The sequence below is a fragment of the Pipistrellus hanaki genome (genome assembly GCF_964339955.1).
Source record: "Pipistrellus hanaki genome assembly, chromosome: X".
Lineage (NCBI taxonomy): Eukaryota > Metazoa > Chordata > Mammalia > Chiroptera > Vespertilionidae > Pipistrellus > Pipistrellus hanaki.
The window spans coordinates 12308876-12322992 of record NC_140524.1 but is presented as its reverse complement, the minus strand read 5'-3'; positions in this window follow the sequence as shown (position 1 = coordinate 12322992).

The window sequence follows — 14117 nt, the reverse complement described above, 5'->3', positions numbered from 1 at the left end:
AACACAGCTGTCTAAGGCAAACTGGTGTCTGTAATGTATGAAGTTTAGAGTCTGATGCAGCTTGTATTCTCACTAAATTCTACTCCAGAAACCTACTCTCTCCCCATGTAGGACACAAGCCTGGAAAATACCTATTCACTATCCAACATCAAGGCAGCTTGTTTTCACAAGGGCTGATCTGAGGTCTTATTTTGATCTCACTGTAGTTTGTTTGCCCTCAATATCCACTATTCAATCTAGGCTCTGCTAAAATGCCTGCATCTCATGACCTCTTCCCTCTCCTTTCCTCATTTTTCTTTGCCTTGGGTTTATTATTATCTTCTCTCACACCTGTTTCCCCTGGCTGCTACCAGCACTTTTATATCCCCTTTTATTTTCCCCAAGTCTCACAGCATACTAGTAGCCCAAGATGGTTCACAATGCCACATATGCTCTGCCTCTTTTGACAGGACTCCAAGAGTGCTCAAACAGAGCAAGCTGGCTTGGGGCTCCCAGAAGGTGCTAGGGTTGTTGTTGCTGTGACTACTGCTGATACGGTGGGACAGCAATGATGATGGCAAGTGGGGAAATTGAAGCAGGCTGGCTCTGAATCAGGGCTTTTTACTCCATGACTTTCCTACCTATTCTAATTAATCCCTCTAGTCATACCACATCTGTTCAGAATTTTGGCTCCCTTAATAGTCCCTTGAATCCAGGGCTGTTATGGACATCGCATGAGACACTTCTTATTGGGATTCCATGGTGAATGTGGCCAGAAGGCAGCATTGGAGTAAGGCCGGCAGGAGGGTTGGCTGCTTTGACAGGCTACCTGATGTGGAATCACTTATCAGTCATATGACCTTGGATAAATTGCTTAAACTGTCTGCCTCAGTTTCCTTTTTTGTAAAATAGAGGTAATAACATCACCACTCACCTCATGTGATTATTGTGAGGATAAAATGAATTAATTTCCTTAAAGTACATAGTATGGTGTAGACACTTGATAAGATCAATGATAGTATTATTGTTTTTGCTAAGCAGGTGCGTGTTTGCGAGAAGTGAACAAAAAGAAATTCTGGGTGTAAGATGTTTCTGGATTGTAAGAAGCACAGGTTGATATCTGCTACCTCTGCTCCTTCCCAAAGTGCTTGCATTGGAATAGAAGGGAGATGGCTGTCCAAACTACTCTGATATCCCCACTCAGCCTATGTCTGTTTGGATTCTGTTTTTTTATTTTATTTTATTTTATTTTATTTTATTTTATTTTATTTTATTTTATTTTATTTTATTGTTTAAAGTTTTACAAATAGTAGTACATATGTCTCCTTTTTCCTCCCATTGCCCTGTCCCCATCCTCCCCTATCCCCCCCCCCCTGCACATGCCATCTCCCCCCCTCATTGTCTTGAGTCCATTGGTTATGCTTATATGAATGCATACAAATCTTATAATACCTTCCTCCTAGGGATGTCACAGGAATTGAATGAGACATTGCCTATACAAAGATGGGAACTCCTTGAAAGATAGAGCTGTGCTTCAGACTCTCAGGAATTCACCTTTGAAAATGAATTTTTATGGAGTCTATATTAATCTGTCCACAGCTGCTATTTAGTTTCTGAAAAGCCTAATAGATCAGAGACATTGAACCTGGATTCTATGGCTCCTCTCCCCAGTAGCCAGCTATATGAGAACCCTGATTCACTATACAACCCATCCCACTCTTGTTAGAGCCAAATCTCCTGCTCTTGGTTCTAATTCCAATCTGCCTCCTTGCTTTTGTTCCACCATTTCCTGTGCCTTGATCCATAGCTCCCTCCCCTCCACAAAGTCCAGTCAACAAACCCACCCTCTGAGGTCCAGTGGCAGTCCCATCTTCTCCAGGAAATCTGTGCTGACTAGAACAATAGATTCTCAGACATCAGAACTCCAGCTGCCCACTCATTACTCAGCCTTCATTGACTACACCTGCTTTAGCTTCCTGCAGCACTTAAGACTCATGCCAGACAATTTAGCACTTAATTATAGACTGTCATCAATCGTGCCTCAATTTTTTCCTGTGAATTACAGACATATCTCCAACTCTATCAACAGCTTTCAGAGGACAGATAGAAGTAGGACCAATATTTCTTCCTGACACTGATACAGAAAGATAACTGTTGTGGCATCTATAGAGTTAAAAATGATACATAATTCTTATCCTAGATATTCTTTCTGTTCCCAAATCTGGTTGGGAGCCTCCTCTTATGGCACAGGGCAGTGGAAATGAACAACTTGCCCAGCTTGCCAAGGAAAGGTTTTGTGTGCCAATATACTCAGCAACTCCACCTCCAGGACATCCCCATCCCATCTGAGCTGTGGCCAGAGTATTTAAACATTTGAATTCTCCTCCTAAGAGCCAGCTAACTCAGGCTAGTGCCACTTAATACTAAGACCAGTGGTGGAGCCAAGTGTCCTGGGTGAATGGTTGTTACACATGGGAACATGACTCTTCAGGTTGTCTGCAGAAATATTTGCTGTGATAAGGTAGTGCTTGTTCCAATCTGCCTGGAGCAGAAAATTGTGATATGAGAGAAAGTCTGCCTGGTGGGCTCTTTACACATACAAATTTGGGCACAGACTATCTCTATGTTACTCATACATAGGGCTTGTTCTGCAGTGATACCTCAGCATGCTTTCCCAAACTACCTTGACTGAGCCAGTAATGTGAGGCAACAAAGAAAGGCAAGGGCAGTAGCTAGACAGTTTTTCACGTGCTTATTCAAACGTATTTATTGAACAGTTATTATGTATCATGTCTGTGTTGAATGCTGGGGTCACAAAGAGAACAAAGAGAAAATCCTTGTGCTCCAGAAGCTCATAGTGTGGTGGTAAAGGCAATTTATACAGCCAACTAAATTTTGTGGTAGGGGAGCCACAGAAGCTGTGGGGGCTTCTACAACCAATCCAGTTTCCCAAATTAAAACAAAACTAGGTCTTCCCAAGTTCCATACTGATGGTGTCCCCTCCCAACTACTTATCCATTGCCCCACATAAATTACACTCCTTCCTCCACTGAAGCTGCCAGGGTAGCTCTATACTAAGATTAGTTAATGTGACAGGCAGAGAGGAAGTTTCCTGTAAGAGGATGGAGGATGGGGATGTTGTGGGTCATAATTTTGCTAAGAGAGTCCCACTGGCTGCATCACTTAAACTCCGAAGTCCCATTGTGTAAGTCCCTAGGTACTTACACAATGGGAGCTATAATTATTATCCTAGTGTGTTTCTTGACTTTATATAGTTTCCACTGATACTACATGGGGCAAATATGTCAAATAGAAAAAAAGCCGGCACTTGGGGGTCAGGGATTTATTTGCCTTCTAATTCCCAATGAGCTATTTATAAGCTTTGTAACCTTGGGTAATTTACATGACCTCTTTGCCTCAGTTTCCTTATCTGTCAAATGAGGTTAATGGTATTTTAGTCCAAATAAAATGATTTCTTTGTTTGTTTTATACTTTTTATCTTTCCAGCCTGCCCCTGCCCCTCACCCCTGGCCTTCATCCCCCTCATTGTATGTGTCCATTGGTTGTGCTTATATGTATACAAGCCCTTTGATTGATCTCTTATCCCCCAGCCTCCTCCCATTATCCCTTGTCTTCCCTCTGAGGTTTGATGGTCTGTTCAATGGAGATTATATGTTTTAAAATTCCTTCATGAAGGTGGACATAAGAGTACTATGTAATCCACAACTGGTGACTAGTTATTGTTATTAAGAACCATGATCCTCTGCTTCAGCAATTGCAACAGAAGCAGCAGTCAGTCAGTAGCATGTTTGTACCAATTTATCTCCCCCCGCCCTCCCACCCCACCCCCACCCACACCCACACCTCCACCCCCACCCCCGTTTCTGGTCTTTCGCTTTCTCAGCTAGCTGAATCCTTGAGCAAGTGGGCAGCAAAGAACCTGACAGTATGAACTGAAATGTCCTCAGGTAAATCCAGGCAGCTTCCTAGCAAAGAATTAACTGTTGCTGCCAGATGGTTTTTAGGATAGAGGTAGAGGAGAAGGCTGAGTTCATGTACTCTGATTACTGTCTCCCTCTGAGGAAGTTAACTTGCTCATTTCATCTGATGGGTGTATTAAAGCAGTAATCACGTTCATGCGGTCCTTTTTTCTTTCTTTCTTTCTTTCTGGGAATTAATGACTGGGGAAACAGTATGATCCTTTTTGCAGCCATTAGTGCTGGGTTATTACTAATTCCAAGAAGGACCACATTAGTGCTCTAATGAGAGTGTGGGGCCAATGTTGTTTTAGATTGGCTGATTGTCTGTGGGGATGCACTTGGCACTCTGAGCCTTAATGTCAACCCCATTAGCAATTCATCTGCCTATACCATTTCATATCTGTGCCATGCTTGTACTATAATGTTTGTATGTTTGGGAAGATTTTAAACAATGAGATGGCCAATGTAATTGTCAGCCGCCAAATTAAAGAGTACCTTGCAAGTGGAAGGCACTTAGCTTGGATATAAAACATCATTTTAGAGAGAATAGATGATGGTTTTAATTGCCTTTGGTTACCTCTCTCCAACCTAAAAGGTTGTGAATCACTACGTCTGGGTTTTGTTCTCTCTCTCTCTCTCTCTCTCTCTCTCTCTCTCTCTCTCTCTCTCAAAAGACATTGAACAGTAGATATATTCTCTCAACAAGTTTTTAAGTGCACAACACCATATTGTTGACTAGATACTTTTTCATATAGCAAATCTCTAGACATTATCTTGTAGAACTGTAACTTTAACAGTATATATTTTATTGATTTTAGAGAGAGAGAAAGGGAGAGGGAGATAGAGAAACATTAATATGAAAGACATTGATTGGTAGCTTCTTGTGTGCACCCCAACTGGGGATTGATAGAATTCACAATCTGGGTATGTGCCATGACCTGAAATCAAACTGGCAACCTTTCAGTGCACAGGACAACCAATGCTCAACCAACTGAGCCACACCAGCCAGGGAAGAACTGTAACTTTATACTCATTGAGCAACAACCCCCTATTGCCCCTAATACCAATCCTGGCAACCACCATTTGACTTCTTCTTTTATGAATTTGACTATTTTTAGATTCCTCATATAAGTGAAATCATGATGTATTTGTCCTTCTATAACTACCTTATTTTACTTAGCATAATGTCCTAAAGGTTCATCCATGTTGTCACAAATGACAGAATTTCCTTATTTTTTTAAGGCTGGAAAACATATATACATATACATATTTTCTTCTATTAATTCATCTGTTGATGAAAATTATTTCCATAAATGGCTATTGTGAATAGTGCTTCTAAAAGTATTGAAGTGCAGGCATCTCTTTGATTTCCTAATTTCAATTCTTTTGGATAATGCCAAGAAATGGGATTGCTAGTTCATAGAGTAGTACTATCACAGATGTATGCATATTTCCAAACTCATCAAGATGTGTATATTAAATGTATACAATTTTTTTGTATCAATTATAACTCAATGAAGTTTTTTTTAATATATTTTATTGATTTTTTACAGAGAGGAAGGGAGAGGGATAGAGAGCTAGAAACATCGATGAGAGAGAAACATCGACCAGCTGCCTCCTGCACACCTCCTACTGGGGATGTGCCCGCAACCAATGTACATGCCCTTGACCGGAATCAGACCTGGGACCTTTCAGTCCGCAGACCGACGCTCTATCCACTGAACCAAATCGGTTTTGGCTCAATGGAGTTTTTAAAACAGATTTTTCCTTCTCAAATTTGCTGCAGCCATAAAAAGCTGCCAACCTTACCTGTCCCCAGAGGCTGCTTTGCCTTACTCCCCCATGCAGGGCCATTAAAGTACCTCCTGGCATTGTTGTTAGCCTCAAGAGCACATGAAACTCATGGAGGAGGAAGGAAGGAGCCACAGGCAATTGTTTCCATTGTACGGTAAAGAAATAGAGTTTAAGTGACTGATGCATGGTTACCTTGCAAGTCAGTGGCAGAACTAAAATGAATATTAGTTTCTGTCTTAAAGCTCAGAGCCATTTCCTCTCTCTAGTTACACTAGGGAGGTCTATTAGTGTTCGGAAGAAGTGCTACTGAAAGTACTCATTGGATATAAAATGAGAAGTTTGCTGCAGGATGTAAATCAATGCACTACTTCATTCATTGAGGAAATCTTGTGAGGAAATAAATGTCAATTGTATGAAACTGTGTTTAGTTTACATTCTGGTACAACTTCCATCAAGGATGGGTCTGGGGACTGAGAGGGCAGGGCTGGGTGAGAGGGCAGGGCAGGGTGAGAAGGCAGCGCGGGGCGGGGCCAGCTCCCGGTAACTGGATCCTAATCTTAACCCAACCAATCAGGTCAGCCAAGGTAGTGGCACCACCCTCCCTATAAAACCCATTGATATGTTAAGTTCTTTCTCTTTCTCGCCATGCCCTGGCTGGTGTAAGTGGGACTGAGCTCCGACTAGTCCGAAATAAATACAGGCTTTCTGCAATTGCATCAGATTCGGCTCCCTGGTAGTCTTTGGGGTTTATGACACTTGGGCATTACAGGGACCACACTTTGAGTAGTACTGGCCTAGATTATCAGAATTTACAGTTCTGCAGATGGAAGAGACCATTTATGTCTTAATAAGCATAATAACTAGCCACCATTAATGTATCTGAGCTTTCTTGGTGTCAGATATTGCACCAAGCTATAAATCTTCTCTATAATTTTATAAGGTTGGCACTATTGTCATTACCTTTTTATACATGAGGAAATTGAGGAATAGAAAAGTTAGCTTTCTATGGTCATACATTTTATCAGTAGTGGAGCTGAGTTTCTAAGTCAGTCCACTTGGCTTAAGAGAATACACTACTTGCAACATTATTTCATATCTCCCATGCCACTGTGGTATTTCAAGAGTGAAGTTTAGAAATACTATACATTCCTTGTGGGGATATAAAATCATACACACAGCAACTTTGGAAAATAGTTTGGCAAGTTTTTAACCAAAAACTAAATGTGACTACCATATGATCCATACATTCCTGGGCATTTTCCCTGAGAAATTAAAAAAAACACACCTTATTTTCATCCAGAACCTGTACATGAACATTCAGAAGTTTCATTACAAACTACCAAAATTCACAATTAAAAAAATACCAGAAACAATTTAGATGTCCTTCAATAAAGCAATGGTCAAACAAATTGTGGTGTATATATATAGCATGAAATACTGCTCAGCAACAAAACGTGAACTATTAATATATACAATAATGACCTGGATGAATCTGTAGAGAATAATGTTTAGTAGAAAAAAGCCAATCCCAAATACTTACATACTGTACAAGTCAATTTATATAATATTCTTGAAGTGACAACAGTATATAAATGGAGAACAGATGAATGGTTACCAGAGGTTAAGAGGGGGGAGGTAGAGAAGGAAGGAAAGAGGAAGTGTCCCTAAAAGGGACACTGAGAGATTCTTGAAATGATGAAGTTGGTCTATATCTCCAATATGTCCATATTAATATACCAGTTGTGATATTACACTACTATAGTTTTATAGTATTATTACCATTAAGGGGAGCTGGCTAAAGGGCACAAGTCTCTTTGAATTATATCTTACCACTGCATGTGATTCTACACTTATTCCAAAGTTAAAAGTTTAATAATAAAACAATTAAAACCTGCCCTGGTCGAGTGACTCAGTTGGTTGGAACATTGTTGCATAAACCAAAAAATCCAGCAATCTAGGTATGTGTCCCATGCAGGATACATAGCTAGATTGCTGGATCTATCCACACAATCAGGACACATACTAGTACTTAAGGCAACAAATTGATGTTTCTTTCTCACCTCTCTCTCTCTCTCCCTTCTTCTCCTAAAATCAATAAAAATATTGTCTTTGAGTGAGGATTAAACATTTTTTAAAATTAAAATCTGAAACAATATATGCATGCCTATATTACTTCCAATGCTATTTATAATAGCCAACATTTGGAAGCAGTCCAAGTGCCCACCATTATATGGATGGATCCAGAAAGTGTGGCACAATGGAAGACTACTCATCCATAAAAAAAGAAAAAATCTTGCCTTTGTGGCAGGATGGATGGATCTAGAAGGTATTAAACTAAGTTAAATAAGCCAGAGAAATACAACTACCATATGCTTTCACTTATGAAATCTAATGAACAAAATATACAAAAACAAAATAGAAACAGAGAACAGATTGACACCTCTCAGAATGGAGGGCTTTCAGGTGCTGAGTAGTGATTAAGGACAAAAAAAAAAATCATATAACCACAGACAACAATATGGTGATTACCAGAGGAATAGGGGGGAGGAGACATGTAGAGGAGGATAAAGGGGGGATAGTTACTGAAGGTGAATACACAATACAGTACCAGAGTCAAGGTGAAAACCCCGAGGAAACAATAATGGGACTCTGGACGCCACAACAGAGGGGACCCCACCAAAGCCCTCCCCCTCTGTAAGCCCTGGGAGTCCCCAGGGTGGGATGACCAAACAGAATTTCCTGACTTCCACATCCTGTTCTGAGAGACTCTGAGAATTCATTTTAAGGAATATGGCCTCAGGTCAGCAGAGGGAAGGCCCAGTACTTGCCAAAGTTATCATGAGGATGTAGCGACCCTGGATCCCATAACAGAGGGAACCCCACATCAACCCAGCCTTGCTGTCAGCCCTGGGAGTCCCCAGCACATGATGACCATACGCAATGTTTTCTGACTTCCACATATGAGTCTGAGAGATCCTGGGAATATGATATCAGGAAAAGGATCTCAAGTCCACAGAGGAGAGGGCCCAGGTCCTGCTGGAGTCAAGGTGAGTATGCAGAGGGAGGACAGAGGAACCCTGGACCCCAGAAGAGAATCAGGCCTGAAAGTCCCAGAGGGCAGAATTACTATACACAGCTTGTCCTGGCTTTTATATCCTAGTCTGAGAGATACTAGGGAATTACGTATAAAGGAAAGGGCCTAAGTCTGAGAGATACTGGGAAATTGGTATAAAGAAAAGGGCCTATCACTAGCCAGTTTGGCTCAGTGGATAGAACGTCCACCTGCAGACTGAAGGGCTTTGGGTTTGATTCTGGTCAAGATCACATACCTAGGCTGCAGGCTCAATCCCTGGCCCTGGTCAGCACGCAAGCAGGAGGCAGCCAATTGATGTGTCTCTCACACATCAATGTTTCTCTGTTTCTGTCCCTCCCTATCCCTTCCACACTCTCTAAAAATCAATGGAAAAATATCCTCAGGTGAAGTTTAACTAAAATAAATAAATGAAAATTAAAATAATTTTAAAAGGGCCTAAAAAGAAGAAGAAAAGGGCCTCATGTTCACAGAGGGGAGGCTCAGGTCTAGCAGGAAGTGAAAGTGTGGATGCAGAGGGAGGATTAAGTCCCCTTGGATCCAAGAACACTTACTCCTAGGAGCCCATGGTTGGGGAGGAACACAGTTTCCTGACTTTCCCTTTGGGGTCTGAGAGATTTTGGAAGCTTCATGTAAAGAAAAAAAACAGGGCCCCTGTATGGCAGTGGAAAGACTTAGGTTGTGCCAGAACAGAAAGAGAGAATGGAGGGAACCTGGACTCTGGAGTAGAGTAAGCCTGGGATGCTGCAGTGCAGGATGACCATAGGGGAATTTCTCAACTTTTGCATCTTGGGCTAAATGAGATTGAGGGTTTGGTATGACCAGAGAATCTCAGGTCAGCAGAAAAGGGGCCAAGGTCCTGCTGTGAGTCATGGTGAGAACACAGAGGGAGGACTCTGGACCCCAGAACAAAGGGGATCCCACAGAAACAGTCCCCTGCTGTCAATGCAGGGCCATTTCAACTGCAGGTGGGAGAGGGGCTGAGAATGTGATGTTTCATGACTTCCTGCTTGAGTATCTAAGAAAAGTGAGGTTTAACTATAGAGGGCTGTACTCAGGGAGGCAGAGGGAAGAGGCCCAGGCCTTTTGAGGAGTCAAAGGTAAGGATTGTGAGAGAAGACTGAGTGAACCTACAAGAGAATGCATAAAAGCCTAGCTCTTCCTGTTCCTTCTGTCAGCCATGAGAGGACCTCCTCTTCCTCTTCCTCCTCCTATTCTTCTCCCCTTTCCTGCAGTCCTCAGACAACAAGAATCATGAAGGTACATGATGCTGCTGCTTGGGCAACATGTCCCCTCCAGCTTTCTCAGAAAGCCTACTTCTTTCCAACTGTCATGGCTGTCACTTCATCAATCATATCATATCAGGGTTCCAGCAGCCAGGAAAAGGAGGGGCCAAGCACTCCTCAGGCTCTGCTAGACACCGCGTCTTTGTTTAGAGATGCCATAGAAGATAAGGTGGCTGATCTGATGGAGATCCTGCTCCTCAAGTATAGAACAAAGGACAAATCACAAAAGCAGAAATGTTGAGTAGTGTCATTAAAGAGTACAAGGACCACTTCCCTGTGATCTTTGACCAAGTATCAGAGTGCATGCAGCTGGTCTTTGGCATTGATGTGAAGGAAGTAATCCTACTAGCTACTCCTATGTCCTGATCAACACTTTGGGCCTCACCTGCAATGGGATGTTGAATGATGAGCAGAGCGTGCCCAAGACTGTCTTCTTGATAAATATTCTGGGTGTGATCTTCATGAATGGCAACTGTGCTCCTGAGGAGGTTACCTGAGAAATTCTGAGTTATAGGGGTGTATGATGGGATGGAGCACTCTATCTGTGGGGAGCCCAGGGAGCTCCTCACAAAAGTTTGGGTGCAGGAATAGTACCTGGTGTTCCAACAGGTGCCTAATAGCCATCCAGCATAGTACAGGTTCCTGTGGGGTCCTAGGGCCCATGCTGAGACCACCAAGTTGAAAGTCCTCAAGCTTTTTGAGCAAGATCAATGATACTATCCCCATGACCTTCCCTCATTTCTATGAGGAGGCTTTAAAAGATGAGGAAGAGAGATCCCAAGCCAGAGTAGTTGTCAGTGAGATTGGGGCAGTCAAGAACAGGGTCTGGGCCTATTCTAGAGCCACATCCAGCAGCTTCTCTTGCCCTAAGTGAAATTTGAGACATATTTTTCACTCTGGTTTTGAAGTGAGCAGTCAAAATGTTCTAAGTAATGGATAGGCTGAATAGGGGTTGGGGGACTCAGTATATGACAGCTTTGTGTTCTTGTTCTATAAGGGTGGTTTGGAAATATTTTGTTTGGGGAATTTTTCTGATGTTGTTCTTATTAATGGAAAGTTTAATTAACACAAAGTTCTAAGTTTACAAATGATATAGGTCCACAAATGTGTTGCAGTTTATCCAGTTTAAGAAGTGTTTTGCACTCTGGGGAGGGAGGGGATGTGTGGGAGGGAGGGAGGGAGGCAAAAAAAAAAAATCAATAAAATATATTTTTTAAAAAAAGAAGTGTTTTGCCTATTTTGTATTTATAGTCATTCACTACTGTTATCTTTTAACTTTCATACTAGCTTTATAAGTGATTAATCTGCTACATTTACTGTATATTTACCTTTACTACTGAAAATTTATACTTTCATATGTTTTCTTGTCACTAATGAACACAATTTCTTTTCAGTTTAAAATAAGTAATTTTATTTTCTCTTGTAAAGCCAGTTTAGTGGTAATGGACTAGTTTAGCTTTTGCTTGGCTTGAAAACATGCTCTCTCCACAAATTCTGAATAACTTTTCTTGGAAGAGTATTCAAGGTTTAATCTTTCATTACTTTAAATATATTGTGTCATGCCCTTCTGGCCTGAAAAGATTCTGTTGAAAAATCTGCTGATAGTCTTATGGGACTGGGTGGAGGTTCATTTGTATATGGTAAGTTATTTTTCTCTTGCTGCTTTTAAGGTTTCCTGCATTTTAGTATTTTGTAAAACAAATTGGGAAACATTCCATCTTATTTTGTGATCTGGAACAAGATAGCATGGCTTTGAAAACAAAAAGTTTCTTTGGAAATGTGAAAGAAGTCAGCAGTAAAATTGATGGGGTCAAGAAATACAGGAGAAGTTTTAAAATATTAGGATTTAAAAGGGGATTCTGGCTAATCCCTTTTATCATATCCTATATAATAAAGTTGTAATATGCAAATTGACCCTCACACCCTCACACAAGATGGCCACCCCCATGTGGTCAAAGATGGCTACCACAAGATGGCCAGCAGGGGAGGGCAATTGAGTGTGACTGGGCCGGCAGGGGAGAACAGTTAGGGGAGACCAGACTGGCAGAGGACGGCCATTGTGGGGAACTAGGCCTGTAGGGGAGGGAAGTTGGGGGGGACCAGGCTGGCAGGGGAGGGCAGTTGGGGGCAACCAGGCATGTAGGGGAGGGCAGTTAGGGGCAATTGGGCTGGCAGGGGAGCAGTTAGGCATTGATCAGGCTGGAAGAGGAGTGGTTAGGGAGTGATCAGGGTGGCAGGCAGGCGAGTGGTTAGGATCCAGCAGTTTCCAGATTATGAAAGGGATGTCTGACCACCATTTAGGCCCTATCCCACAGGAGTCCCATATTGGAAATAATATAGGTGGGGCTGAGGGACACCCTCCCAGTGCACAAATTTTGAACACTGGGCCTCTAGTTGTTCTATAAATTAAAAGATGTGTGGCTTATTTAAAAATGTAGAAGAAATTAAATATCCTATATGATATGCAAATTAGCCACCACTCTGCTACACCTACAAGCCACGCCCATAAGCTAATCAGGAGCGAATATGCAAATAAACCAACCAAGATGGCTACAGCCACTGATAGCAGGAGGGAGGCTTGGGTTTCCCTGGCAATGGAGGAAGCCAAGCTTTCCTCATGCTCTTGCCAGCCTAGGCCTCCACTCAAGGCTGCAAAGTTTCAATGATGGAAGATACATAAATCCAAACAGAAATAGCTGCTGCCATGGATCAAGCAGAAGGTTTGGCTCCACTCCAGGCTACAAAGTTTCAATTATAAAAGATAAATAAACCCCAGATACCAGGGCCTCCACTTGGGTTGCCAAGGGGTATGGCCTGCTTGCAAACCACCACAGGCCCCCTCTCCCAGGCAGCCCCAAGCCCCAAGGAAACCCCCACCCTGACCCTGGACACCCTTCAGGGCAAATCAGCTGGTCTCCACCCATGCACCAGGTCTCTATCCTATCTAATAAAAAAGTAATATGCAGATTGACCATCACTCCAACACACAAGATGGCTGCCCCCATGTGGTCAAAGATCCTGACTCTGTGTGGACACAAGATGTCACCACAAGATGGCCAGCAGGGGAGGACAGTTGGGAGGGACCAGGCCTGCAAGGGAGGGAAGTTGGGGGCGATCAAGCCTGCAGGGGAGGGAAGTTAGGGGTGACCAAGCCTGCAGAGGAGGGAAGTTGGGGGCGACCAGGCCTGCAAGAGAGGGCAATTAGGGGCAAACAGGCTGGCAGGGGCGTGGTTAGGGGGTGATCAGGTTGGCAGGCAGAAGCAGTTAGGAGCAATCAGAAAGGCAGGCAGGCAAGCAGTTAGGAGCCAGCAGTCCTGATTTGTGAGAGTAATCTCAGATTGGAGAGGGTGCAGGCTGGGCTGAGGGACACCTCTTCTCTACCCACCCTCCCCTGTGCATGAATTTTGTGTACTGGGCCTCTAGTGATTAAATAAGATCCCTACTCACTGGTTGATTTTTTCAACAATCATTAATTAAACATTGGCTCTCAGGAAGGCCCTGTGTTAGTAGTGAGACATTCATATAAGCAGGACACACCCACCCACAAAATGATAGTCTAGAAACCATAGTCATATAAGGAAGCGGTTGAGGTATCTCATGAGACCTACAGAACAAGTAAAAGAAGGGGAGAAGTGATGGGGTTCCAGGGAACAACACTCAAGTGTAAATAGCCAAATCCAGGACATTTTGGGTTTTGGGGAACTGTGATTCCCTCAGTAGGAGTTGACTGTAAGGAAGCCACTGCCAGACTCCCAGACAGCATGTATTGGGGGATGAGAGAAAAAGCCAGAATGAAAAACTGCACTTAGCAATTATTTTTGGGATAGTGGATAATCCAGAGCTGTCTGCACTTCGGACAGGTAGAGGTGTCCTACACTCTTGTCCCAATACACTTGAATACATTATACAAAGTATATGTTTTATATCCATCATCCACAAGGATTTCTGGATAATCTAGTGATATTCCTTTGAAGGGGTATCCAGAAG